This window comes from Bubalus kerabau, chromosome 5 (assembly GCF_029407905.1).
Source record: "Bubalus kerabau isolate K-KA32 ecotype Philippines breed swamp buffalo chromosome 5, PCC_UOA_SB_1v2, whole genome shotgun sequence".
In the NCBI taxonomy this organism is placed as follows: Eukaryota; Metazoa; Chordata; class Mammalia; order Artiodactyla; family Bovidae; genus Bubalus; species Bubalus kerabau.
In genome coordinates, this window is record NC_073628.1 from 20,189,594 (window position 1) to 20,209,756 (window position 20,163).

General features: G+C 44.1%; 1 long non-coding RNA gene across 1 annotated transcript; it reads right to left on the reverse strand.

Annotated features, from left to right (window-relative positions):
* Positions 1 to 518: 518 nt before the first annotated feature.
* Positions 519 to 3,895, reverse strand: LOC129653687 (uncharacterized). Its single transcript, XR_008715200.1, has 4 exons — positions 3,756 to 3,895; positions 3,261 to 3,316; positions 2,535 to 2,710; positions 519 to 2,451 (listed from the first exon to the last, which is right to left on the reverse strand). It is a non-coding gene; the product is annotated as an uncharacterized LOC129653687 (long non-coding RNA).
* Between the last annotated feature and the right edge of the window lie 16,268 nt (positions 3,896 to 20,163).

Here is a 20,163-nt window from a genome sequence, read left to right on the forward strand (position 1 = left end):
GAATATAGTTCCCTATGCTCTACAGCAGGACCTCATTGTTTATCCATTCCGTATATAATAGTTTGCATCTGCTGATCCCAAACTTCCAGTCTGTTCTTCTCCCAGTTCCCCTTCCCCCTTGAGGACTAGAACCACAAGTCTGTTCTCCGTCTGCAGAATTACTGCCTCTTGAAATATACCAGTCAAATTAATTGCTTGATGATAACCTAGAAACAGATGATCAATTTGAAATCATAGACTCTCTCTACAGACTATGGGAAGAACTTGGATTTTGCAGCCAGCCCTCCCAGTGTTTGAGTTTCATTCCAGTCACTTATTAACTCTTGTGACCTTGTGTATATTATTTAACTGAGCTTTAATTTCTTTTTCTCATCTGTCAAAGGAGGTTTTATTATCACTTTTATCAAAGTAGGATAAAACCTACTTTGCAAGATTATTGTAGGCATTTAAAAAGATAAGACATGAAAAACAGACTTATGGTTACCAAAGGGGAAAGGGAGGGGGCGGGATAAATTAGGAGCTTGGGATTGACATAGACACACTATTTTATATATATATAAAAATACAGCAAGGTCCTACTGTATTAATATAGGGAACTATGCTCAATATTTTGTTGTAACCTATAAGAGAAAAATATCTGAAAAAAAATGTATAACTGAATCACTTTGCTATACACCTGAAACTCAGGCAATATTGTAAATTCAATACAATTCAATTGAAAAAAAAAAAAGAAAATAGCACAGTGGTTGCCTGATATATTTTAGAAACTAGATGATTGAAAATCTTTATTTTCAGTTTGTGAGAATTCAGCTGAGTTTGTGGCTGATGGTAATTGAGTTTACCGTAACATCATCACAGATCTTTACCTCATGTTTGGTTACGTTGGTTGGGCCATGTCATGGGGCTTTGTGGGATTCTTGGAAAGATAACATAGATGTTTTAAACTTGTGTACTAGTTTAAAACTGCTGAATTTCTGAGAGCGTCGTTCTTGTTGGCAAATTGACTGAAAAGTTATAGCTCCTGACTCACCGCTGCCAATTGAGAGGTTATGGAGAGTATTCTATAATGAATAATGTTCTATTCAAAATGCAAAATACTATTTTATTGAAGCTATTTGGAATATTGGATTAGAAATTAGTCTGAGAGTCAAAAGACGTGGTTGCTCCCATCACTCACGAATTTTAGATGTGTAACCATTGCTAAATCATTTATTCTCATCAGTTCCTAGTACTATTCTCTTTATTAAAAAGTGGAAACAGGCATGTCTGACTTGCCTACACTCACAAGGTTATTAGGAGACTCAGAGAAATAGCACATATGCCAGGCTTTGAAGAATTATTTGCTATCTAGCATAGCGCTTGCATGTGACTAAATATTTGCTGAATGGAGAGGGCTGGATAAATAAAAACTGAATCAAAAGAAATAGAACAGACTCAAATTATAGTTTCCCCTGAGGATGGAGAAGCAAACATAGACATCCACAAGCCTAGAATATCGAAGTCCTACTAACATGGCTGAACTTAGTGACTTAGAGCCACAACATTCCACACTGGAGAGAATTTTGAAAGTCCACAAATTCAATCTTCTTTATCCATGAGTACATCAAGGGGAAAGTGGCTTGTGGTTGTGGTAAAGTGGGAGTCCCAGCCTTTGTCTTCTAAATGTAAGACGAGTGCTGGACTCACGCCGCCACTTGGCGTCCTTCTAGGCTTGGTGACATCCCTTTGAGTCCTGAGACTGTGAAGATTCTAAGGGAGGGTCTCTGATCCTTGTGAGCACACGTATGGATGAGACCCGATTCATGTGCTTTGTTTTAGATCCCAAACAACACAATCCTTAACCCACACACATTTTGTCCCAAATAAGCCCCAAGGGTGTTTATGGTTGTATTCTGAGAATTCAAGGGTGATGGGGAGATTTTACCATTCTCTCAGGCTCCTCCCACACTCTCAAGGTCGCCAGGTTCCTCTTCAAATGAATAGAGGCTTTCACATGTTGACAAAGCCTGTTCCATGTGGTCTGGTGTTTCCAGGTATAGACAGAGCTTCAGGTGCAGGGATGATGTCGCCTTCTGTCACAGGGCTCTCATAAATGCACTCTCCATGGTGAATCACTCTTGCATGAGGGGTCCTGAGACAACACGGGGGCTTGCTTCTGTCTCAGACCGCCCCATAGCCTGTAGGGCTAAAACTTCTGTACCCATAAAAGTTGCTGCTTCTGACAGCATCAGTCTTGTTGGCAAGCAGGCTGTGAAGTTACCGCTCCTGACTCACCACTCTCAATTGAGAGTGTGAGAGTACACGTGGGTGTGGACACAAGATCACTTGCACCATGCCTGGAAATGGATTAGGAACCCGGCGGCGCTCTCTTTCTTGCCACTGGTGGTTCCTTACTATAAACTGGAAGCAGCCCAACGCTGGATTTCAGAGTAGCTCTGGAGTATTTGCTACCTAGGAAACAGAAGTTCTGCTCTGTGGGTTCTTTACTTGCTTCAGTCCTGAAGAATGAGGGGAAAACTCAAGTTTTTCTTTACCTTGGACAGGATTCCAGGTTGTCTGTTTCAATAAAATTCCATAACTTGATTACGCGGGTCTTTACCCCAAAGTGTGAATTGCACCTGGGTCTCCAAAGCAGAATACAAGTTGAAAGAATTTCAAACATCCTCGTGGAAAAACAGGTTCACTTTCATTTACTCATAGGCGTGGGTGTCTTGCATGAAAACATCACAAACAGTTATTCTTGATTATATAATTGCAACAGTACTTTCTATAAAATACCCCTTCTTTGGGTCAAAATTCCCCTTTGGTGTCGATAGGTTTGACATGATAGATGGATAGGGTGTGTGTGTGTGTGTGTGTGTGTGTGTTTGGGGGGAGGTAAACGTAAAACTGAACATGGGTCCATTGAGTGAAAAAATTGATGAGATATGAAGGACCAGAAAAGGAGCAAGGTAGATTTGTGTGTTCCTTATGCCTGGTAGAGAAGAGAAGTGGATTTGAAGAAGTGTGGACATTTTGGTTAAATTGGACTGAAGGTAGATCATTGAACAATCCCTTTTTCTGCTCCCCATGTAAATATGAAAATACAATAAATCCAATTCCACTTTCACTTTTAACCTTATTTAAAAATTTTTTCTTATAATTATTTCTAATCTTTTACTCAAGTGACTTACTGGAGCTGAGGATAATAAGGTGGTGGTCTTTCATTTTCCCTTATTTTGTGTCCCTGGGATCCAGTAGCTATGAATTTTACTTCCTACCTTTGCTCCCCAGTTGCTGGGTGATCTCAGTTAAGGCCTTTGATCTCCCTTTGGATCTGAAAAAGAAAAACCAATGAAATTAATCTACATCTCAAGTGTTAAGTCCCCCAAAGTAGCACATTTCAACATTTCCCCTGACAGATAAGTCTGAGGTGAGGCAACTTTATCGTTCACTTTGCAGGGAAGCAGGAAATATAAAGACAAGGACAGAAAGAGACAAAAAGATGAGACAGTGAATTAAACCTTTCTTTAATTTTAAATTTTCAGTAGTTTGATTTGAGAATTAGGTGAGCATGCACGTCAGTGCCTTTGGTAGGGACACGCATGAGAGAAAAAAAGCCAGCTTGTGGTGAGTATCTTTTGATGAGAAAAAAACAAATTCAGGTATCTGTGGTAACGCTATTTGTCTCCTTGTTTATCTCCTGAAACATCCCTCGATCTACACAGAACCACCAGAGAAAAACCACTGCCCCAAATAGATCTTAGAGAGCTGACCTGAAAATTGAGATGGAAATTCCGTGACTGGATCAGAGTGCGGCGCTTCCAGCGTGATCTTGGTCACTGTTGAATACCCCTCCCATCTCAGATGTGCACATGTTCTTCTCACTGAATTTCCTTCGATTTGGGAAAGCTGGCCCGAGCCCTAATTCAGAATCCACCCTTTTTACTCTGTTAACCAGGTCAGGCGATTGACAGAAATGATTCCTGACAATAAAGGGATTATACAAAATATCAAACACATTATCTAAGGATTACTCTGCTGTCGAGAACAAAATCTAAAATTCCCAGCAAAGAGTCTGAAAAGATGTTCCTCTGCAGGGTTGAGGCTTAGAATTCTGCCCCTACTTAATAGACGGGATGTAGAGTGCTGACATTTTAGAGCTGAAAATCACCAAAGGCTTAGAGGAGAAAAACATACATGAAGCCCGCTGATTTTCAGTTCTGTGTTTGCATGGCCTGGAAACTCCCATAACTGTGAATCTTGATGCCATCCCCCAAAGGGGAGATTCTAGATCTAATATGAATGCATGCTCCCCAAACTTTTTCTGAAACAAACAAACAAAAAGGCCCAAAGAAACACACATCAGCTGAGTTTTACTACTAGTGTGTTGTCCGGAGCAGAATTTAAGGTTTTCGCAAGTGTCCAAATAGATTCTTTTTCTAATTTTCCCTGAGTCTACAAAGCCATATTCCTTCCACACATACCTGTTTTATGCCTGTTCTGTACTGAGTTGTGATCTAAGGCATTGGATGCACAAGGAAATGTGATGATTCCAGGAAGCTTAAAGCTGGCATTATTTTTCTTTCTATGGTAAAGAAAATCTACTGCAATTTTCTGTACCCTTTTCCCTGTCTTGGTCTCATGGACCAAGTTTCACCTTGGTCTCCCATCATAACTGCCACCATTATGTGAGTGACTCTTAAGTCATTTTCAGGACTTTTGAAATCTCTCCTAAGCTGTGGTCTAAGATTTTCAGCGTTCTGCTGTTTGTACTTACATTCATCTCAAGCTCAGACTCACTGACACTGTGCATAGATCTTCCTTTCTTGTCTGCCAACCAGATCATTCTCATAACTTTTCTCGTTCTCTTAAAGGTACAATATTCCCCAACTGCCTAGCTGGGTTCCCCTCTGTGGGCCCTTACATGGCAGCATGTCAAATGGTCCTTTAATTCAGCCTCCCCTACGTGTTCCCCATCACTCCTTCACTCCCATCACCATCTCATTCTGGTTTGACTTATTATCTCTGCCAACTCTGTGATAGTTCCTCAGTTTGTCCCCCATTTCCCCCTCTCTTTTCTGTTTTTGGCTCTGCTTTGTCTTTGTTGCACGGGCTTTCTCTAGATGCTTCAGGCGGCCTTAGATGCCCCTAGGCATGTGGGATCTTTGTTCCCCCACCAGGGATTGAACTCATGTCTCCAGCTTTGGAATGCAGATTCTTAACCACTGGCCCACCAAGGAAGTTCCTCCTCTCTTTTTCATCTTAAACATAATGCTCACTGCTGATTGCTTTTAACAAAGCATCATTTCTTCAGCACTCAGCCTTCTTTATGGTCCAGCTCTCACATCCGTACATGACTACTGGAAAAACCATAGCTTTGACTATACGGGCCTTTATCAACTAAGTGATGTCTCTGCTTTTAATACGCTGTCTAGGTTTGTCATAGCTTTTCTTCCAAGGAGGTACTTACATGTTGTTTAATCTCTCCATACTTCAGTATGAAGACCCATGCAAGGAGGATAGCGCTAATAGATTGAGGTTGTTGGGAGGACTAGTTATGTTCATTTATGAGGAGTGTTTAGAATAATGCCTGGTGCAGGGTGGACACTCAGGAAGCCCCAGTTAGCAATTTCTACTACTGTTGTTTCAAGTGTTGTTGGGATTCAGAGAAGAGCGAATTCTGTGCAAACTGGAGTAACTGGAAGAAGCTTCCTGCAGAAGTAGGACAGGAGCTGGGATCCTGAATGACGTTCAGGGGGAGAAGGCGCATTACAGTTTGTTTTCCTCAAGATCGCAGAGCGAGTCATGCAGATGGTGCAGTCCGTCGTCAGCCACAGAAGTGGTGTTGCTTTTCAGTCTCTAAGTCCTTTTGTTCAACAAAACAAGGACTTTTTAGGGCGTTTTTATCTCCCCTGCACCTGGCCCACATTTTCAGTGAAGACCATCAGGACGCAGAGTTCAGGGCTTCCTCCCGGTGCCAAAACCTCTACTCTCAGCCTTGCTCAGCCCGTCAGCCCAGGAAACATCTGCGAGGGCGGCTGCTCGGTGACACACCTCAGCATCAGCCAGACTGGCCGAGGGCGGCCTGCTGGGCTCACCTCCTCCGGACCGCAGCGGGGAGGCCCAGGAAAGAGAACTGGGAGGCCGGGCTTGTCACCTGGACACAGAGGGCTCCAATGACGTGATCCTATTGTTTAAAGAGCAGCCGTCTGATGCTTTGTTCTTGTTAGTAAAACAAATAGAGCCTCCTATTTCTATGGTAATGCCTGAGCCGCCTGCCCAAAACAGGCCTGATGGTCCCACCTGGACGCGGTTGCCTGGACTCTCAGTGAGGAGCAAGTGGGAGACTAATGACTTGCACAGTTCTGGCCTGATGAATAGCTTTGGAAGGAACTTCCTGGAGTGGGCGGGGGATGCTCCACCCAGGCATCTTGATTGCAGAGGCTATTTTGAAGCTTTTTTCTTTTTGACTCCCAGAGGGACAACCAATTGATTGAGCTAGATTTTCTTTGGAGGCTGTTCATGCCTCACTCACCTTTCACCTCAACACGCATCGGCAGGGCCAATGCTCCTTCCACTCCATCAGTGCTCCCCCTACTCCATTAGTGCTCCCCCCACTCCATTAATGCTCCCCCACCCACCAATGTTCCCTTCACCCCATCAGTGCTCCCCCATGCCATCAGCATTCCCTCCACTCCACCAGTATTCCCCCCACCCCATTGGTGCTCCCCCACCAATCAGTGCTCCCTCCACCCCATCAGTGGGTTCTCCCCAAGAAAGCCTTGTCCAGAAGAGAGTGTCTGGGTGGTACTCTTAGTGGCCTGGTTTCCTGCATCCAGCCTGCTTTCTGCTTCTCTTCCAACTCCTCATTCTTACTGTGCATGGGTTCAGCCACAGCTGGAGATGAGGAAAGATTTTTGTGTTCAGAAAACCAATTCCTTCTCCATCTCCAGCATCCCATGCCTGCGAACAGCAGAGGGAAAAGTTTTCTGTTTCCAGTGTCCCTGGAAACCACTAGTTTTCCTTTTGAGACTTGAAAGGTAGAACAGAGCTCTGTCTTCTGAGATGTTTTACCTTATCTCTGATCGTGGACTATGCCAATCAGTCCTGAAATGCATTTCCTAAAGGGTATGAATGGCAGTGCCAGGGTGGGATGGCATGATGGGTTGGTCAATAGATGATTTGTAACTGGGGATAAGAGAAATGAGGTCTGAGGTGCTTGAGCTTGGAGTTATTTGTAAACATGTACCCAGGAGCCCATCACTCCCTTCTCTCACTGGGGACCCCTGTGATCCGTGTGTGTTTCCCTTTGAAATGGAAATGCGCACATGGCTCCAGGCTGGAGGCCAGGAACTCACAGCTCCAGGAGGAGGCTCAGGTTGAAAGTAGGAGAGCAGAATTCATCTGGTCTCTACTTCCTTCCTCCACACTTTATCTGAAGTTTTGTTTCTCTTCTGGTGTTCTCTTTCCCAGCTCACATTCTTTCTGGTGCTTGGGGATCTCGTCCCATTTTCAAAAGAAAATAAACGAAGCCACAGAACAGGCTTACCCCACTCTTAAAAATACCCAGGGGGTGGGGATGGGGGTAAAAATGTCTAAATCTTAAACCTTAAGTGTGATTTGGGAGATGGGTGCTCTATGCTCTGCCATGAATAATTCAAAGCAATAAGGAGATTCTGCTTTCTGAATGGCTTTAGATGAACTAAAAGAACACATTGGATGGGGTATCAGGCAGCAGAGCCAATGGGGGGGAAACTCAAGAGACAGTTACCAGGGACTTGTGCAGCGTTTCCTCCAAGTGAGAGATTACCATATCTGAATTCAGAGGTTTTTATATAATGGGGCTAAAGGTTGTTTTCTTTGTTAAAAAATTAGGGTATAGTTGCTTTACAATGTAGTGTTAGTTTCTGCTGTACAAGCCTCCCATTCCCTTTCCCCATCCCAGTCCTCCAGGTCATTACAGAGGTGAGCTCCCTGCGCTGTACAGCGGCTTCTCACAAGCTCTGTAGTTTACACGTGGTTGTGTATATATGTCAGTCCCAATTTCCCTATTTCATTCTCCACCCTCCATGTCCACCAGTGTATGTGTGCATCTCTGTTTTTGCCCTGGAAATAGGTTCATCTGTACACAATGGCAACCCACTCCAGTACTCTTGCCTGGAAAATTCCATGGGTGGAGGAGCCGGGTGGGCTGCAGTCCATGGGGTCGCTGAGGGTCAGACACGACTGAGTGACTTCACTTTCACTTTTCACTTTCATGCATTGGAGAAGGAAATGGCAACCCACTCCAGTGTTCTTGCCTGGAGAATCCCAGGGATGGGGGAGCCTAGTGGGCTGCTGTCTACAGGGTCACACAGAGTTGGACATGACTGAAGCAACTTAGCAGCAGCAGCAGCAGCAGCAGTACCATTTTTCTAGATTCTACACATATGTGTTAATGCAGAGATGTGAATGGACCTGGAGCCCATCATGCAGAGTGAAATAAGTCAGAAAGAAAAAAAAAAAAAAGGGTTATTTTTCAAAGTGCAGTCTTCATTTGGGGAGACTTTTTACTTATTCCAACTGCGGAATTCTAAACTTTTCTGGGGGCCCTCCTTTGGGGCCCCTGCTTGGACAAAACTACAGACAAGGTATCACAGTTGTAGTCTCCCTGCAGTCCTAGAGTTTTGTAAGGCCCTAGAAGATAATATTTAAGACTAGAAAAAAGTTCCTGTTTCTCCAGTTAAAAAATAAGACTGTAAATAAAAATAATGAGTTTATTACTTATTATGCCAAATAATCCACAGCAATTCAACACAGAGATGATCTATAAGCTCTAGTTATGTAATATGTAGGTACACTATAATATGTTTGATGTGTTATGATGTAGCGCATCCAGTATTTAATAAGTTTAATTTGTAGGAAGTTTGTATGATGACCCTGCTTCAGGCCTATGTGATGAGACATCAGTTTAAAATTTTGAATTGCAGAGGAATAGAGCAGCATAATAGTAAAGAACTCAGGTTCTGGATTTAAACCCAGTTAAAATTCAGAATTTTTATATGACCTAGGGCAAATTCTTTACCTCTCAAGCTTCTTTTTCTCATTAATCAAGTAGAAATCAAAGTAATTGCATTTCTTTTGTAGAATTTTTTGAAGGAGAAAAGTCCTTTCGTACAGTAATTGGAACACAGAAAGCATTCAGCAAGCTTTTAATTGCCATTGTTTTTCTGTTGCTCAAAAATGGTTTGCCCTAGATGATTGCTATTAGTACTCTTCACCCTGGGCTCTAATAGAGATTTAGGCTGCCTCTAGAAATCAAATTCATTCCTAAAGGAATAAAAATGAACCAGTAGTGGGACTTCCCTGGAGGCCCAGTGATTAAGACTCCACGCTTCCAATGCAAGGGGCATGGGTTCGATCCCTGGCTGAGGAACTAAGATCTACAAGCCACAGGGCGTGGCCATAAAAGTTAAAAAAAAAAAAAGAACCAGGAGTAAGAAGATTTAGAACAACGAGCTTCAGATCTTGATGACAATGTTGTTATCGTTTCCAACTGTCCTATGGAATGTGAGCACCTCTGAATGACATACCTCGAAGCATGTCTCTTGGACCAGAAGTCTCTCACTTGGCTGCTTTATTCTAGCACTTTTGGCTTAAAGTACAAAACTCCACATAAGAAATAGGCTATGTTTATTGTTGCTTGGAAATATTTGGAATAACAGCTGTTTCCATTGTCTAATAGTCCTCTTGAAGTCTAACAGATTCACTACACTATCTCATCACTTTCTTGTTACACAGACATCACAGCCTTCCTGGACTCTTTTTGGATCTATTGTATTCTTTCTTTATCTGACTTACTCCTCTTCATCCTTCCAAACCCTGCTCAGATGTGTCTCCAAAAAAGCCTTGCCTAACTCCATCAGTTTGCACTGGGGACAGTATTTTTCAGCTTCCTGTGATATCATCCAGTTTCTCTTATGTCAGACTGTGTCTGAGTTCAGTTAAATCAAAACTGATAAATGCTTTGCTCAATATCTGTGTTTGTGCATGCTCAGTCACTCAGTCCATGGCATTCTCCAGGCAAGATTGCTGGAGTGGGTTGTGATTTTCTCCTCCAGGTGATCTGCCTGATCCAGGGATCAAACCTGCATCTCCTATGTCTCCTGTATTGGCAAGTGGATCCTTTACCACTGAGCCACATGTTGTTGTTGCTCAGTCACTCAGTTGTCTCTGACTCTTTGTGACCCCATGGACTGCAGCACGCCAGGCCTCCCTGTCCATCACCAGCTTCTGGAGCTTACTCAAACTCATGTCCATTGAGTCAGTGATGCCATCCAATCATCTCATGCTCTGTCATCCCCTTCTCCTCCCACCTTCAATCTTTTCCAGCATCAGGGTCTTTTCCAATGAGTCAGTTCTTCGCATCAGGTGGCCAAAGTATTGGAGTTTCAGCTTCAGCATCAGTCCTTCCAATGAATATTCAGGACTGATTTCCTTTAGGATTGACTGATTGGATCTCCTTGCAGTCCAAGGGACTCTCAAGAGTCTTCTCCAACACCACAGTTCAAAAGCATCAATTCTTTGGCGCTCAGCCTTCTTCACAGTCCAACTCTCACATCCATATATGACTACTGGAAAAATCATAGCTTTGACTAGGCAGACCTTTGTGGGCAAAGTAATGTTTCTGCTTTTTAATATGCTGTCTAGGTCGGTCACAGCTTTTCTTCCAAGGAGCAAGCTTCTTTTAATTTAATGGCTGCAGTCACCATCTGCAGTGACCTGGAGTCACCTGGAAAGCCCAATTAAATACCTGCAAGGTGTTGTATTAATGTTACTTAAACCTAGTCAGTTGCAACTTAATTCACATAGCTCTGTATGTACTATATTCAATGTGTATGATTTAGGAGTATTTTAATATGAAATGTAAGAACGAGTCTATGAAAATAAAAACCTCCCAGGCATGTGAAGATCTTAAAAGACAAAGCTATTAATGATGAAGCCCTCGAGAGTTCTCACGAAGAGTAGTATAGAGTAGGGAATATCTCTGTAGGACTATGGACAACACTGTCTGGGTTTGAGTCAGTTTTCTACTAGTTAGTAATTGTATGAGTTAGGTGAGTCATTTAATTTCTCTAAACCTCAATTTTCCCATCAGGAAAACTGGAAAAATAATGGTAATGAGTCTTGTGGTTTCTTCTGAGCCTGAGTGCCACATGACATTAATGACCACATCTAATGGACGGAGAGTTCCCAGGAAGCGCTCTGCCAGGAAGACCGTGTCACTCGGCAGACCGCTGCGTGTACGGGGCCCGGAACCTGGCCTGGGAATGCAGAACTTCTCGTTAGTGCTGGCTGACAGCGGCACCGGTACCCATCAGGCATTCAGCGAAGGGACATTCATCCGGACTGTTCCACAGCCTGCTAGTTGCCTCACTTCATTTTTCACTCAAGAATTGGAATGTTTGCTCATTGCAAACTTAGTCCTAGGATTCCTTTTAGCCCATTATTTCTTGGAGCTCCAGTACCTTGAGGATAATGTTCATGCTCTTGAGAGTGGCGTTCCAGGTCTCCTGGGGTCTGGGCTCCACCTGGAGAGCCCTGCTCCTCTCCTGCTCCACTTGCGCTGTTCTTCTGTGGTCTCTGGGCAACTCGAGAGCCCTCTTTCCTCTGCTCCTTCTGTCTGCTGTGTCTCCCAGCTCCCAGCCTACACCCTGGGGTGTGTCATCATGAAAAACTCGCTGTAATACTATTTCCTCTCTGAAGGTATTTTTGATATTCTCCTTGTCCATCCCAAGCAGTTTTAGGCTCTCTGTGTACATCACTATTTTATGTATGTGTGTGTGAACATATATGCATGTTCACATCAGGCTGTACAGTTTTCAGTGTGTCTGTTATCCCCAGCAAACTGTAAGCTCCAATGTGTTAGTCTCAGAAGAATTACCTGACATCTAGTAGAGTGTCTGACATAAAGTGTATTATAAATAAATGTAGATTGAATCTTGCTACCTCACTTTATTGAATGAAGGATTGGGTTGAGGTGATGACTGATTCACTGATTGGCTGAATCAATGAATAATCTTATATGGTAAAGCCTTCCCTGGTGGCTTAGTCAGTAAAGAATCTGCCTGTAAGTAGAGTCTAGTTTGAGATGAGGGCTGTTGGTGTGATTACACAGGTAGGGACATATTTATGGGTTTAATGAGAGTTTTTTGGTGGATGGTGTTGTTCTTTTCCTCTTTATAGTATGTATTGCTATGGCTGTATGACTCTAGCTTTTTAAACATTTATTTTTAACTGAAGGATAATTGCTTTACGATATTGTTTTGGTTTCTGCCATACATCAACATGAATCAGCCATGGGTATACATATGTCCCCTCCCTCTTGAACCTCCCTCCCACCCTATCCTACCCCTCTAGTTGTCACAAAGCACCAGTTTGAGCTCCCTGTGCCTCTAGCTTTATATAGAATAGATTAGGGTGAGGGGGAGAGAAGAGACTGGTCCCCAGGCCTGGTGCTTCTGGTCTACCTTTTCTCCACACCTGTAAGTAAGGATGTGTCTATTTGGGTGGGGAGCTCTTTTCTGACATTTCACTCTCTTATTCTTTGGAAGCTAATTTGAGAAACAGGGAGAGCCCAGTGTCTGCAGCTCATACTTGCAACTTCTCCCCCTGCTGCCCAGGGGGGCCTTTTCTAGACACGGGGACAAAATGTAGTTGGGGAGGTCACTGGAGTGGGCAGGAGGGTCGGGTGCAGATTCCAGCAGGCCACTTGAGCCCTCTGGACCTTCTCCCCCTCATTTATTAAAGGAGAGGTCACTGTGCCCCCTCCAGCTTGGAACTTCTAGAGTTCTGAGATGACTACCGTGCTGATAAGGATGATCACCTGTTGGTGGTGGCCTTAGGAGGGGGTCAGTGATGGGTTCAAGTCCTCCAGGCAAGCTCTGGCCCTCGTGGCATAAAATCAAAGAGGGCACGTTTTGTTAATGTGCTTTATCTTGCCCATCAGCTCTGGGAACTTATTCCACTGGGTGATCACAGTGAGGCAGCCTCCTCATGTAAGGAGACTCGATCCCAGGAGCGGCTGCCCTCTGACCCCGAGCATTACTCACCCTGTCAGTAGTCCCCAGACTGGCCCACTGCCTGTCGGGAGCTGCAGCTGGGCCAGGAATGAAACAGGATGCTTGCTGGGAGAGGGAGCAGGGTGGAGACTGATGGGCTGGAGGAAGATGCAGCCTGGACCAAACACACATACATGCTTAGCTTGAGGGCTTGAGGAAATGTGACTGCATCGTGATCTGGGACAAAGACGTGGCCAGACGGGCCCCTGGGAGAAAAGTGTCTGGATGCTGGTACCCAGACAGGAGGAAAAGATCGTAGCTGTGCCAAACCAAACAGTCAAAGCATGAGGGGCAGCCTTGCCTGATGGGTTGGTGGCTCCAGTCACCTTTGCCTGTGTTTCTCTTCTAATGCAGAGATCTGCCTGCAATAACAAACAACAGGGAGCAGCCCAGATCTCAGTTCCTGACGGGCTCCGTGGTGGGAGAGAGAACAAACATTACAAACAGCCAGCCCGGGCTAGGGCCGCGTTTAACAAGGAGCAAGCTCATTCCAGTGGACGGAGCCTTGAATGTTCTCCAGCAGCTGTGGGTCTGGAGGGCTCAACAATAAATCCTTCCAAGAGGAGGTCATGCACTTCGGTAGACATTACCCCAGGTACCCTATCCTGCTCCCAGAGGCTAATGAACGGTGAGAGGAGGTGATGGGGAGATGCTGGGGACACGGAGTGAAGAAAGGTTTGAGTAATATCAGGAAGGAGTCAGCGACCAAGGCTCTAAACCACCATGCTCTCAGGTTGGACCTGGGCTCTGCAACTGGCTCGTGACCTTGAGCAAGTTCATTAATCACGTGGACTGAGCTTCAGTTCTCATCTTGCTTGTGGGAAATGGAAGGAAATCCCTATTGAATTAAGTTTGAAAACAGACGGTGAACTGAGACGTTTCAAATATGATAGCCACAGATACATGGAAGTACTGCTCTTTCCTTCACTAAAGTATATGACTGAGTTCATTCTTCTCATGTTGCAGACAGTTCTTCTATGGAGAACAAAGACAAGAACTAGAAAAGAGAGAAATGCCATATTTTTGTAAAGGACATGTTTGCCTTCCCTGGTGTTTGCCCACAAGGGCAGAGATTTTGAGGTGGGGGTTAATGATCACTCTGGCAGGGCACACCCTCAGAGATTCTCTAAACTTGAGAATAAAGCGGAGATTGCAATGGTCACCAGTTCTATATCCTAGGAAACAGAAGGAAATAGGCTGTATGTGTTATCTCTCCAAGCCCAACCTCTTTGATTCGGGTTTTGACTCAGGACACCAGCGACTTCACCCAGAGACTGAAACATCTTTTGAGATTCGAGCCCACGACACAGAGGCCCTTGGCTCTTCCTTCTGGTTTAGTGCAGCTGCTCTGCCGGACTGAAGGCAGGGCTGAAGCGGTGCTGGTGGACTCTGCCAGAGGAGTGGCCAGAGAGATGCTCACAGAACACAGTAAACAGGACATGGAGGAAATCAGGAGCTGGACTCGGGCTGTTACCGAGCCCCCCTCACCTCCCCCCAACTACCCTGCTCATTGTCAGGAAACAGGGGGGAGCTGAGAGCCACTGAGCACACAATGATGCTGCGGGAAGTGGCCTTTATAAATACGCAGGGGTCAGGGCCAAGCCCGGCAAACAATAGGGGGAATGGTGATGGAGGGCAGTGGGTGTGGAGTGTAGGGAAGGCCAGGATGACTCCATCAATGACAATAGCTGAGCAGGCAGTTGGTGGGGGTGGAGGTGCACAGGGAGGCTGGGGGTTGGGAACCAAACAATACAAATTGCTGCGACCCTGTAGCCACAACAAAGGGCAGTGGATTCTGTTAATAGTCTGCAGTGTGTCCCATTGTTCCTTCCATAACTTCTGCCTGGCCCCTACACGTCGGAGATCTGTTTTGCTCTATTTACTGGAAGCTGCCCCTGATTCAGAGAGTGCTGCTCCTCACCAGCGGTGAGCTGTGTGGGCTGTTTGGCCACATTTTCTGCCTTGAGTTCGTCCTTTTAAGCAAATAGGCACCAAAGCCAGCTTGGGAAGGCTGGTGTGGAAGGGACAGAGGGCAACAGGCAGTGCTCCCTGACATGCTCTTTGATGTAATCTCCCTCGATTCACTTGGATGGATAGATGGATGGATAGATCCATGGGGATGGATAGATGAGAATGTCACCCTCATTTGCCGTGTAGGGAGATACAGCTACCAAGTAGAACTTCCCTGGTGGTTCAGTCAGTAAATAATCTGCCTACCAATGCAGGAGACAAGGGTTCAATCTCTGCATCGGGAAGATCACCTGGAGAAGGAAACATCTACCCACTCCAGTAATCTTGCCTGGAGAATCCCATGGACAGAGGAGCCTGATGGGCTACAGTCCATGGGGTCTCAAAGAGTCAGACACGACTTATTGACTGAACAACAGCAACAACCATCACGTGCAAAGATGGTTGTGTGGTTATGGCTCAAGTCAAAAATGTAAACTCAGCAGATCAAATGTTCTGTCCGTCCGTCATTCTTCTGTTTTCCAGTGCTTCATTGTAAATATAACTACACGTTTAATTGGGTAATGAATTATTCCATGGTCATTCCTTTCTCTGAAATGGGAGCTTTTTGAAGGCTGGTGCTAGATCTCTCTCATTGATGTGGTTTTCCCAAGGCTCAACATAGTTCCTCCCGTGAAATTGGCCCTGAGTTAATATTCATTGAGTAACTAGAGGATGCATGCTCTTTTGCTAGTGAGTCCCCTCCTGTACAGCCTATACAAGAAGCCAGCTGGACCCTGTGACCTGGGCTGGCTTTATCAGAGTGGCCTTAGCACAGGTCATCTAGATCTAGGAAGACTTGACCATGGGGGTGTCCTCAGGGTGCTCTCTCAGGACCACGGAGTATGCTGTGCCAGCAAAGGAGGTGCTCCTTAAATATCTTGTAGCATATATAATTAATTAAAATGTTGTCTGAATTGGGGTGAAATAAAAGGTATATGAAATTCAAATGGAGATTAAGCCACTTTTTATCTATTTTAATAATTGTTTACAACATACATTAAAAAAAAAACATAGGCTTTGCCTTTTAGTGAGAAAATACTAAACAAAATGCAAATTTAGAGCTTGCTAAAGGTAGCTTAACTCTAACCTGAACCTTCACATTCTGCTGGTGAAAGTAGAAACAGCCGTATATTTCATAGCAAGCCGTCTTGTGTAAGGTATCTCAAAAGCCTGAAAATATTCAGCTTCTTCAACCCAGCAGTTTTATTCCGGGACTCTTTCATGAAAATGCAGACAAAAAATTATAACCAAAGATGTTTATCATTGCTTTATAGTAATAATGCTTAAAGTAGGAAATAATTTTTCTAATAATAGGGGATTTTAAATTAAATCACTAGTGTGAAAAAAGTGTAGAATATTATGATGACATTGAATTAAGTTAATTAAATTAATGGTGTGCTGTGCTGTGCTCAGTTGTGTCTGACTCTTTACAATCCTGTGGCCTGTAGCCCATCAGGCTCCTCTGTCCATGCGGATTCTCCAGGCAAGAATACTGGAGCCGGTTGCCATTTCCTCCTCCAGGGAATCTTCCCGACCCAGGGATGGAACCCACGTCCCCTGTGTCTCCTGCATGGACAGGAAGCCCCTTAATTAAATTAATGATATCTTGAAAACTTACAAATACTTTCGGTCAGTGATTATTACTTGACAAAATGAAAAAATGTAGGTGCAAAATATATACGGCTTATATTCTCAACTATGAAAATACACATTCAAATCTAAAAAAGACTAAACAATGTTTTAAACTGCTAGTGGTGATGCTGTCAAGATGTCAGAGTAGCGGTTTACTATTTTTTTCTTGATATGTTTTTCTGCTTTTTATAAAAGTGAGAATGTATTTATAAACATGTATTTTATAATTGGTTTTTGAAAGTTTTGCTCTGGTAAGTTCACTTTTTAAGTTCCAGATTTTCTCTGTGAACCTCTGGAAGGCGTGAAATGTCGGAGTGAGTCTCTCCAAAAAAAAAAAAAAAGAAAAAGAGGATGGGAGAGGCTTAGTTGTTGAAGGAAATATTCTTTTGATTTGGGGAAAGATCATGAGGGAATCACAATTGTAATATGGGAAGACATTCTAAGTGTCCACACTCTTTTTTTTCCCTCCCTGCTGCTAAGCTGTGAATGAAGAACGTGTTTAGCAGAGGCTGTGGGAAGTGGCAGCCACATGACAACTTGAAGTGAAGAAGGCATGGTCTCAGCTGCTAGAGGTTGTCGTGGTCTTTGATGTGAGAAGGCTTTCAGGCAGAAGTCTGCTTTGATGGAAGGGTGAGAGGCAGACACCATAGGATGAAGTTGACGAGCCAAGGTTAGGTCAAGAAATAAGAGTTAACATGGGTTGCGTATCCACCTCACGCAAGGCACTGTTTTGAGTATTTAGTATATGTTAATTCCTTTTATCCTAGTGGCAAATCCATGAGCTGCATATATTACTTTCCTCATTTTAGAGATTAGTGAGTGGAGGCATAACATGCAAGTAATTTGCCCAAGGTCACAGGACTAGTGGATAAATCAGGATTTGAATTCAGGAAATCTATCTGAGAGCCCTAGCTTTTTCATCATGATCTAATCCCTCTCTGATAAAAGCTCTGAACAATAGAAAGGTAGGACATTAGTCCCAGGTGTTCACAATTCTCATAGCCCCGGGACACATTCATCAGGACAAGAAATGACACTTAAATAGAAGATAGTATTGTAAAAGGAAATAGCTAGTGTTCCCTTAAAACCTCAAGTCCCATTCAATACTTATTTGTTTAATAAATATTTATAGAGGGCAGGATGTCCTGGAAGGGGTGATAAAAGACTGACTCTAGAAAGACAGACAGACAAGTAAGTAAATGGTGACGGGCCCTGAGAGCCCTTGGTGGACTGACACAGATTGATGTGATTACACGGATATTTTAGAGAAGACACTGACAATCAGTACAACAGCTGGGAGCCTGCAGGGAGACAGATCAGGAAATAATACAGCAATCAGATCAGATGTACTGAGGGCTTGAAATGTAGTCATCTGAGTTGGATGGAAAAACACAGAATTGGTGACTATATAGCAGTTGGGGTACCATCAGGAAAGAGATGGCACAGTCTAGCTGGGAGTTGTTATAAGCTTAATATAGGGATGACTTATGATCCAAAAGGATATATGCACTTGCAGCTCTGTTTACAGTAGGCAAGACTTGGAAGCAACCTAAATGTCCATCAACAGAGGGATGGATAAAGAAAATGTGGTTATTGTTCAGTTGCTAAGTTGTGTCCAACTCTTTGTGACTCCATGGTACATATATACAGTGGAATATTACACAGCCATCAAAAAGAATGGAATTTAAAAAACGAAATAATGTCATTTGCAGCAGCGTGGATGCACCTAGAAATTGTCATACTGAGTGAAGTAGGTCAGACAGAGAAGGAGAAATATCATATGACATCCCTTATATGTGGAATCTAAAAAGAAAGGATGCAAATGAGCTTACAAAACAGAGACTCACAGACTTAGTTAGAGAAAGACCTTAATGGTTGCCAGGGGAAAGGATGGGTGGAAGGGATAATTAGGGAGTTTGGGATGGACGTGTACACGCCACTATATTTAAAATGGATAGCCAACAAGGACCTACTGTAGAACACAGGGAACTCTGCTCAATGTTATGTGGCAGCCTGGATGGGAGGGGAGTTTGGGAGAGAATGGATACATGTATATGTATGGCTGAGTCCCTTTGCTGTTCACCTGAAACTATCACAACATTGTTAATCGGCTTTACCCCAATACAAAATAAAAAGTTTTTAAAAATATGTAAGGATGATTTACAGAGTGTGAGAGTGGGTACTGAGCAGTACCCTGAGGTTGGTAACATCAGGAGGCAGGAGGCTTTACTTCCTCCGAGTTTGATGGGTGACAGGAAGGAATGGTTATCAGAACCCAGAACAAGCCGTGTGGAAAGGAATTTGTGATGGGCTCTGGCCTTATGTCCAGAATATAGCCAGTCCATGGGGACCTGACAGGGAAGGAGAAGGGAAATAAATAAAACACCTTTTCTCTCCTGCCTCCTTCCAGTCTCTGGCCAGTGCTCACCAAAGGCCAAGTGCAACTGGCAGCCAGAGTTCAAAGCAGCTCAATGGTTTGTGTCACATAAGTCAGTCTCCCTAAGGGTGTGTTTGGGAGGGGGAAGTGAGCCTGGATGGAGGGGCATCTGGAAGGTGTCTGGCTCACTTATGTATGAGCTTCCCGGGTAGCTCAGTTGGTAATCTGCCTGCAATGTAGGAGACCCCAGTTTGACTCCTGGGTTGGGAAGATCCCCTGGAGAAGGGATAGGATACCCACTCCAGAATTCATGGGCGTCCCTAGTGGCTCAGACAGTAAAGAATCCGCCTGCAATGCAGGAGGCCTGAGTTCGATCCCTGGGTTGGAAAGATGCCCTAGAGGAGGGTATGGCAACCCATTCCAGTATTCTTGCCTGGAGAATCCTAATGGACAGAGGAGCCTGGAGGGCTACAAGCCCATGGGGTCACAAAGAGTCAGACATGACTGAGCAACTAAGCTCAGTGCATACTACTGTACATGCGTAAGCACTCATATATCGTAGTGATGGTGTGGGTTGACTCTGTCACAAGTCCCAGGTTTCTCTGATGCTTCATTATTTCTAGGTCCTAAAATAGGGAATATAGGAAGATGTACAGAGCGAGGATGAACGTGGTGTGTTCTGCTTGGAATGCATTTTTGAAGTGCATGTGACAGATTCATGTAAAACATCTAATACATAGTTATTATATACTCAGCTAAGAAGAGAGGATGAGGGATGTGGAAACTGATAGTCACCATGAGTTATCTAGGCGAGAGATAAAGCCATTGGGAGGTGGCTGGGGAGAATATGCACAGTGATGACTAAGGCCCGGAGGATCTCCAATCTTTAAAGATGTGATGGAAGCAAAGGCACCCAGAAGAAGCTTCCAAAGAAGCACAGAAGCTTCCAGATCCCTCTTAACCTGATCACTGCCCGTGTGCCAGGATCCTTGGGTTTGTATTTCTGTACATGGACTCCTGCCATTCCAAGGGTGTGGGATGCAGAGTGATGGGATCGTAAGC